At 36.8% G+C, this 8,343-nt stretch overlaps 1 pseudogene; it reads right to left on the bottom strand.

Moving 5' to 3' along the window:
- Window positions 1-5,668: 5,668 nt before the first annotated feature.
- LOC122910035 overlaps window positions 5,669-8,343 on the bottom strand; it is a 95,764-nt pseudogene continuing 93,089 nt past the window's right edge.

The following is an 8,343-nucleotide window of genomic DNA, read 5'->3' as shown; positions in this document are numbered from 1 at the left end:
TGGCAAATGTATTATTTTTGATTCTGGTCAAGAAGGAGAACCTAATGCAATGTATATCTACATCAAACACATAGCTTTAAGACTATGCTAATATCTTGCTCTTTGGTATAGTAGGCACAAAACACATAGAAAAGGGGCGCCTGGGTGGCTCAGTGGGTTAAGCCGCTGCCTTCGGCTCAGGTCATGATCTCAGGGTCCTGGGATCGAGGCCCGCATCGGGCTCTCTGCTCAGCAGGGAGCCTGCTTCCTCCTCTCTCTCTGCCTGCCTTTCTGCCTACTTGTGATCTCTCTCTGTCAAATAAATAAATAAAATCTTTAAAAAAAAAAAACACATAGAAAAGATCTTGGATATCTTGACATTCTAGAAAATATCATGCAGGTCTACCATTTTATTAATAGTATTTTAAATGGACCTATATAGGAGGCAATTGTAGTTTTGGACAGTTATTATACTATAAGTATCTAACCACACTTATTTCACATATACTAAACAAGTACATCTACATGATTACTCTCAAACAGCCTTGCTTTCCTATCGAGCCATTATAAAATAATGAAAATAGTCAAAGGGACCCCGGGGGTGGCACAGTCGGTTAAGTGTCCAACTCTGGGTTTCAGCTCAGGTTAAGATCTCAGGGTCAGGAAATCAAGTCTCCTGACTTGATCACACTCCATGCTCAGGGTGGATTCTGCTTAAGTTTCTCCCTCTTCCTCTGCCCCTCCCCAATCTCTCTCTCCCTCTCCCAAATAAATAAATGAATTTTAAAAAAAGTAAAATAGTCAATAATATATAGTAAAAAAGGTGAAGGGGATTAGAGATACAAACTTCCAGTTATAAAGTAAGTAAGTCACAGAGATGAAGAGTACAGCATAGGGAATATAGTCAATACCTTTATAATGGTGAGCATTGAGTAATGTTTAGAAAAACTTGGGTGTGGGGGCGCCTGGGTGGCTCAGTGGGTTAAAGCCTCTGCCTTCAGCTCAGGTCATGATCCCAGAGTCCTGGGATTGAGCCCCACATCAGGCTTTCTGCTCTAGCAGGGAGCCTGCTTCCTCCTCTCTCTCTCTGCCTGCCTCTCTGCCTACTTGTGATCTCTATCTGTCAAGTAAATAAATAAAATCTTTTTTAAAAAAAAAGAAAAACTTAAGTGTGGTCATGTTTTATAGAGAGGTCTCTGTTCTGGGATAAGTCAATTCCAATAAAAAATATAGATGTATATGTTTAAAACAAGTCTGTGCTCTCTGCTCTTCTTACTTAATGACCCACAGATATTTTATTCTATGAGTTAGATTGCCAAGCAATATACATTCTCTAAAGATTTTAATTATGTCCCACTTTCTTTTGCATAATATTGAGTTAACATTACTCACATAGATAATGTGAAACCTTGTTTTAACAAAGTAGAATTTTGGACATCATTTCTAGTAACGCACCCTTCAAAATAATAATTTATGTTGATCTGAATTCACATTTAGCCTGTAAAAACACATGCGTTATTATTGTACTTAAGCCACGTGTTATAAATGAATAGTAAATAATGGAATTTGGTGGTTGGTTGTAAAATGTATTATTTGCCCAAATCATGTTTGTGTAAGTTATATTACATTCATAAAAATCAAAATTAACTTTTGAATAAAAATACACTGAATAATACATTGGAAAATGCTTTAATTTTAAACATGCTATACTCCGGTATAACTATCACTTCAGAATTGAGAATAGAAATTTAGTTAGACTTCTAAGATTGAAGAGGCAGAACCTTGGAGAACTCTCTTGGGATTTCAGCAAATATTGACCATTAGCAAATTCTCCCAACCTGAAAATTTCATTATGACTATTCAAGACATTTTTATAAAACTATATAGTTATTAGAGCAGCACTGTGAATAAAAATATCCCAGGGAATAAAAGTCACTCACTGATATAATTCCTTCTATGTGCCTGTATCACTCAGAATTCCTGGTTGAAAACAATGGAAACCAATTCTGTTTGATCTCAGCAAAAAATGAATTTATTCAAGGGATATCAAATAGCTCAGAAATCACTGGAAAAGCAAGAGAATTCAGCTCAGAAAACAACCAGAATCTCAGAATCTACTTTGCACAAACAGCCAAGGAAATAGTGTTTTGGTTGCTTGTCTGGGTGGGCAGTCAGTGTTGTCAAACTCTCTTGCCTTAGTCACCATATTGAGTCATTCTTTGACTATCATATTTGTATTATGTATTATTTCTTCAATGCATAAATTCCTGGAGTTTTATCTGAGGATATAGTCATGTCCTAGCTGCCATAAAGTAGGAAGAAGGAGTATATGGACAAATAAATTATAGAGCTCTTGAATTTTTTTTCAAAACATCAGCTGAGATTGAGTGCAAGTGACAGAGGTCCCTTGATTACAGGTATATAAGAAAAGAGGGTTTTGCCACCCAAATAATTCAGAGAATTGACACCATGTTCTGAATGACACCACACTATGCAGGTCTAGGATTGTCTTCTTGATAAATACCATTTGTGTTGATGTCACACAGCAGCTGGTTATCTTCATAAGGTCTGATATTGTGAATGGATCACTTATCTGGTTATTGAAGCAAGATAAATTAATAGTTTATTATATTAAAATATAGACCAATATCATTTTATCAGTGAGCATACCTGATTGACATCATTTACTATTTTATTTTTTCTATTTTTGTAGACCCTATTGATTTTTGTCTTAGTAACTAATACTACTACTGGGGGCTCATATTAATCTTATAAGTCAATATAAATCATAAGCAGATATTGATATAATTTTAATAAAAGTATTGTAGTAATGATTTACATCTAGATGTATAGTAATGAAATTCTTCATAAGGAGAGTGACATAAGTTACTGTGATACTTAAAGCTTGGTCTATATAGGGAGCCTGGGTGGCTCAGTGGGTTAAGCTGCTGCCTTCAGCTCAGGTCATGATCTCAGGGTCCTGGGATCGAGTCCCGCATCGGGCTCTCTGCTCAGCAGGGAGCCTGCTTCTCTCTCTCTCTCTCTGCCTGCCTCTCCGTCTACTTGTGATTTCTCTCTGTCAAATAAATAAATAAAATCTTTAAAAAAAAAAAGCTTGGTCTATATAGAAATATAGTCCATATATTCCATATCTAATTAACACAACTCTCTGATACAATGGTCCTAGATCAAACACATACAACAATAGTTCCATCAGCACAGATGATGCAAAGCTGCTTGTTGGACCCAAGGCTATCACATATGGTTATACTGTTTATTAATAACACAAAGGCACCTGGATGAGAGAACTAGAGAAGGCTTAGTTGTAGCTCATCCTTGCAAAGCCATATCACTCTGGGAACATTTATTTGCTCCAAGGTGGGAGGTGTTGAAATAATTCCAGGGTGCTCTATGTACCAGTGGTGGACTGAAAACTTGGGCTCTTTCCCAGGGTGTAAATTAATTTCCCATGTGTTGTGCCTGGACAAATCACTGTGTCACCTTGCATAGTGTTGATGTTTGACAGAAAATCCACTGTAAAAATTTTGTTCTAAGTCACTCCTTTGACATTAGCAAAAGAGTTCTTCTGATACTTTTCAAATGAGACATTGATAGAATGATACTGATTTATGTAACTGAAAACATTTGTGTGATCCTAGGAGAAGTATTTTTATTTGACTTATCACCTCTGTTCCAGGACATGAGGACTAATTTATTTTTTTCCCCTTTCATGATTTCTTAAAAGGAAAGTAACAATTTTGGAAGTGTCAAAAGAAAGAACTGTGATTTTTTTAGTGGAAAGGACCTTGTTTCACCAGGAATAACTTTATATATCACTGAATATATAGTCTCAATTTTTGTTGGCCTTTTCAGACTGAAAGTATAGTACATTCCTTCTTTCAGCATTACTGCACAGTCTTCTGAGATCTGTTATCTGGCTGCTACAGTGTAATGGAGAAATGAATGATCTTCTAATTGGTAAGTTGAAACCCAAATCCATAGTCTCAGGTTTGGTAACTCCAATATTTTCTTTGAAAATAGAAAGCCTGCCATCCAAAAGACTGTCAAAATGAGTTATATTTCCTCCTCCAAATATTTGCAAGCAAGGAGAGAAGGAGTGGTGAAATCATCTGTCCCTCAACTTTCGTGAAGAGGGAAAATATTGATACTACACACAATTCTGGGAGATACATCAAGATTATGAGAAAAAAGTACTTAAGAGGCAATTATTCCCTGATTTTTATCTTCTGCAGAGATAGCTGACAAGGTTTATTTTGTTATTTTTGTCACCTGTGAACCATTTTTTCCCTTAATAGGATAAAGAATAGGATGATAGTGCCATGCAATGATGCTGCCTGTGTCGGCAGGGAGGAGTAGTTTTAAGCATTTCAAATATGACTTGTATATCACTCCAACAACAAAAACTAAAACAAACAAACAAAAAAACACTTGTTCTAATAAAAACTCTTTTCTCTTGTGTTGGACTATTGATCATGCTAATAAATGTCTTTTAATTTTAACAGTTACAAGAGGTAAAGAAGTAAATTTGCAATTTCAAATGCTTAACTCAGAGTGAAGCATACATGCGAGGTATTTACAAATAAACACAAATACATGTATTTGAGTGAACAGCCTTCTAAAAAAGCAGATTGTGGGTTAAATATCTCTAGTTGAAAATGAATATCTTAGCTCATACTTTTGTCACAGATTTTCAAAATTCTAGTGCACATCGAACTGACTAGGAGAATTCAAAGATCTTGACCTCTTAGAACTTACAATCTAAAATAGACTAAGATAGTAGAAACAGATGTAAAAATAAACTATAGAAAAATATTAACTAATTAAAAAATTAACTATAGAAAAAATATTAACATATTAGCAGAAATATGTTTTCTATTTATATCGTATATATACATGTGGTTTTTCACATTGGCTCTTTTTACTGTGTAATATTAGCATACTTAAAGGAAAGTATAATCACTTGATGTATGCCTACTTATTTCTTTTTAAAAGAATCTAGAAAAATAATTTTCCTCTGTAATTTTTCCTTTACATTTTTTGCCATGCAAGACTGTTTTATGTTTGATTTTCTTTATTTTGAAATTTTTGATAATAAAAGTTATTTTTTTCAATTCTTGGTCTTTATTTAAAAGAAAGCAAGGAGGGTCCTTCTCCTCAAACATCCCCTGAAATAGACATATTTGAACGTCAGGCTATAAGAGGTCAAGTCAATAGGTAGAAGCTGGAAAAGGGTGGCCCCAGGGCAGATGTGTACTCACTGGAGCATTTGAAAAACTCTCAAGGGTGAAAGGAGGCAGAGCACTTTATAAATGACTACTGTGCCCCAAACCCATTTATGGTGCCCCAGGGCTAGAGACATCTAACTGGCAAGGTGAACCTGTGAATGACCAAATCCCTGGCCTCTTAAAGAAACATAACATTTTGGGGTTTCTCTATTTCTTGGGAAAACAAAATGTAGTGATTATAGGTTCAGAAAAAGGAGCTGCCACATGGAGTTATAAATAGGGTTTGGGTGCTCTTGCATGGGGTTATTGTGAGGAGAAAGGAAGTAGGAGAACAGGGAGAGTTGTCCAGATCCAGGCCCACTGCTGTGGATAAGAGCAGCTGTGAGAGTTGTGGCAGAAGGCCCATAGAAAGAGGTAATATTACCCATCAAGCCAGTGGGACATCAAGCCTTCAATCTAATTGGAGTGGGGCTTGGGGGAAGAGTGGGTAGGCTTAATTTATTTTTGGTTTCTGCTTCAGTAGAACACATCCAGATAACATTCAGGAACATCCCAGTGGGGTCCAGCTTTTCTCAGATGGCACAGAACTTCAAAAACAATGGATACATTTTCTACGTTCTTCCAGGCAGAGTTCCAGGCCTTGTCCCAATGGGGCCTACCCCTCACCAACTTCATGATGGTCACCCAGGCCAGCCTGTAGTCCAGCTGTGGCACTTCCTTGTCAATGGGCCTGTAAATAATAATTTTCCTGCAGCAGTTGTTCTTCTGGAAGCAGGAATTCAGAAAGATGTCATCAGGGAGATGAAACATCTCCATGGGGTAGTGGGCCACCATCCTGGGGTGGGTCTCCAGTATGACCTTCAGTTCTAGCAGTACCTCCTTGGTCTTCTCTCTGGGGATGGCCCTGTCCTGGATGGGCTGCTTGAGGCAGCACAATAGGTGAAGGTTTTGTGGCCGAGTTTGCTACTCTCCTTCCAATTAACTGGAGCTAGAAGAAGAAGCAATTGATCCAGCCATCAAAGGCCTGGCAGGAAGGAACTGATCCAGAGCAAGAACTCCAGTAAATAAAATCTGATAGCATAGCCCCCAAACCAGTTGGCTGATGAGGAGGGGAGCTTTTTAGTGTGGTCCCAGTAGATAACACTAATGTTTTCCCTGTGCAGGAACCAGAGGAAACAGAAGTATTCAGATTTCTTCAGGTGGCTGTCCAGGTTGTCAAGAACATCTTTCAAGACTGAAGAAAGGGACATCTCCTGCAAGTCGAACTGGGGCATACACAACAGGGTGATGATGAGACTGACCAAGTTGCACCTGCACGACCTGGAACACTTCTGCATTGCTAAACTCGGAGCACTCAAGAATAGTCCCATGGACCGTCAGCAGGGTCAGTGCCTTTATGTGGCTGGATGCTGTGTTTGATCCCTGTGTTATGTGTTCCAAAACCAATGATGCCCATTCTATGAAATCACATTTAAAACAGCTCTCAGGTGGATAAGGTCAGGCTGTGCTTGCCCAGCTGTGCATGTTGGTCAGCCAGGAGGATCCCCATCTCCACATTTCTTTAAGCAAAGATTGCATTTCTCTTTTCAGGAAAGGTCAAAAGTAAATGGTTAACTCATAAAGAGCTGCTGATAGAAGATTCAGGACACGTCTCTTGACATAACCTGAGATTCTTCACATTCCTCATTTTCTCTGACAAATTGATCCTTACTCTTTATTAGTCTTTTCTTTCTACCTCTCCGGTAATATATTATGTCCAATCTTGAAAACAAATACCACAAATATGAACTATTACCAAACTTATTACTCTTGTATGCAACTACAAGGAATGCAAGGTAATGTATTTAAATGCAGGGTCCTCAATTTTCATGCATTGGCTTTCTTACCTCTTCACATAATTATCAAACACACTGTTGCAAAAATGAAATTGGTTTAAATGAACATCAGGATAATAAGAGTGGAGAAAGAAGCAGCAGGATATTTTGGCTTCAGAACTGAAATGGGGTGGAAGGTTTCTGCTCTGGCTTTGTGGCAATTAAGATGAGTGAATTATTTTCAAATAATAATAATTTTTGTAGTGTCATCATGCTGTCTCCTCTTCCTTTTATGTAAACTTGAGCCATTGTCATTGCAACTAGCATTGCATTTGATAGGGAAAACAAGGAGGGAGAATCACAAATATTTAGAAACTAATTGAATAAATTGAAAATGGGGACCAGAGAATCTTTTACATGATCTTCTGTATCCCTTATCCCTGGAATTAAAATTCAGTCATTTAAGATTCTTATTGGAATCTGATGGAAAAAAAAAAAAAGAAATACTACTTATAATCACATTTAATCAATTCCAAAAATTCACTCTGCTCCATTTGTTTCCCATAGAAAATAACCAAATGTTACTTTAAAAAGACCACATATTTTCAGAAGGAATTTTAAAAATTTTAGAAAATTCAGTTTCAGTGCCTGGATGTTAAAATTTTGATTTCTACCTTCCAAAGGATGATGAAAAAAAACCAATGAAAGTAACCATGGATGCCACCAGGTTGGACAAATCTAGCTATCTATATACACACACATATACACACACACACACACACACACACACACACACATATATACAGATTTCATATTTATATGCAAATTATATCCTCTTAATCATTGGTATGATCATAACTTAGAGAAGTTTATAGCTAAAAGGATTCTTTGTAGGTATGTGAATACATAAAAGAGCTTGTAAGTGTTCATAAGACAGATTTTGGAAAAAAAAATATTTTGAGTTCATTGCTTACCACTGTAAGGGAGAAAACCACCTCAAAAGAACTTTGCAAATGTCCCAAGAGGGTAGGCAAGATTCTATTTTACTAAGTATTTGAAGTTTGATTTAAGGTAGTATTTCAATGTGAAGAGTGAGGGGGATTGATTAGGACTGGGTAAGAATCAGGATATATCAGACTAGAATTGGTAGTAACAACAAAGCAATGCTTTTTGGGCTAAGGGTTCCAAGAAGCTTAATGATAAAAATTATTGATGGTTTACATTGAAGCACTTATAGGTCTTTCATGAAGTTCCTCTAATAAAGAATAAGTATATTTGCCTGGATAACAGTCTTATAGAATAGT

Source organism: Neovison vison, chromosome 6 (assembly GCF_020171115.1).
Source record: "Neovison vison isolate M4711 chromosome 6, ASM_NN_V1, whole genome shotgun sequence".
NCBI lineage: Eukaryota > Metazoa > Chordata > Mammalia > Carnivora > Mustelidae > Neogale > Neogale vison.
This window is presented reverse-complemented; position numbering and strand designations above follow the sequence as displayed.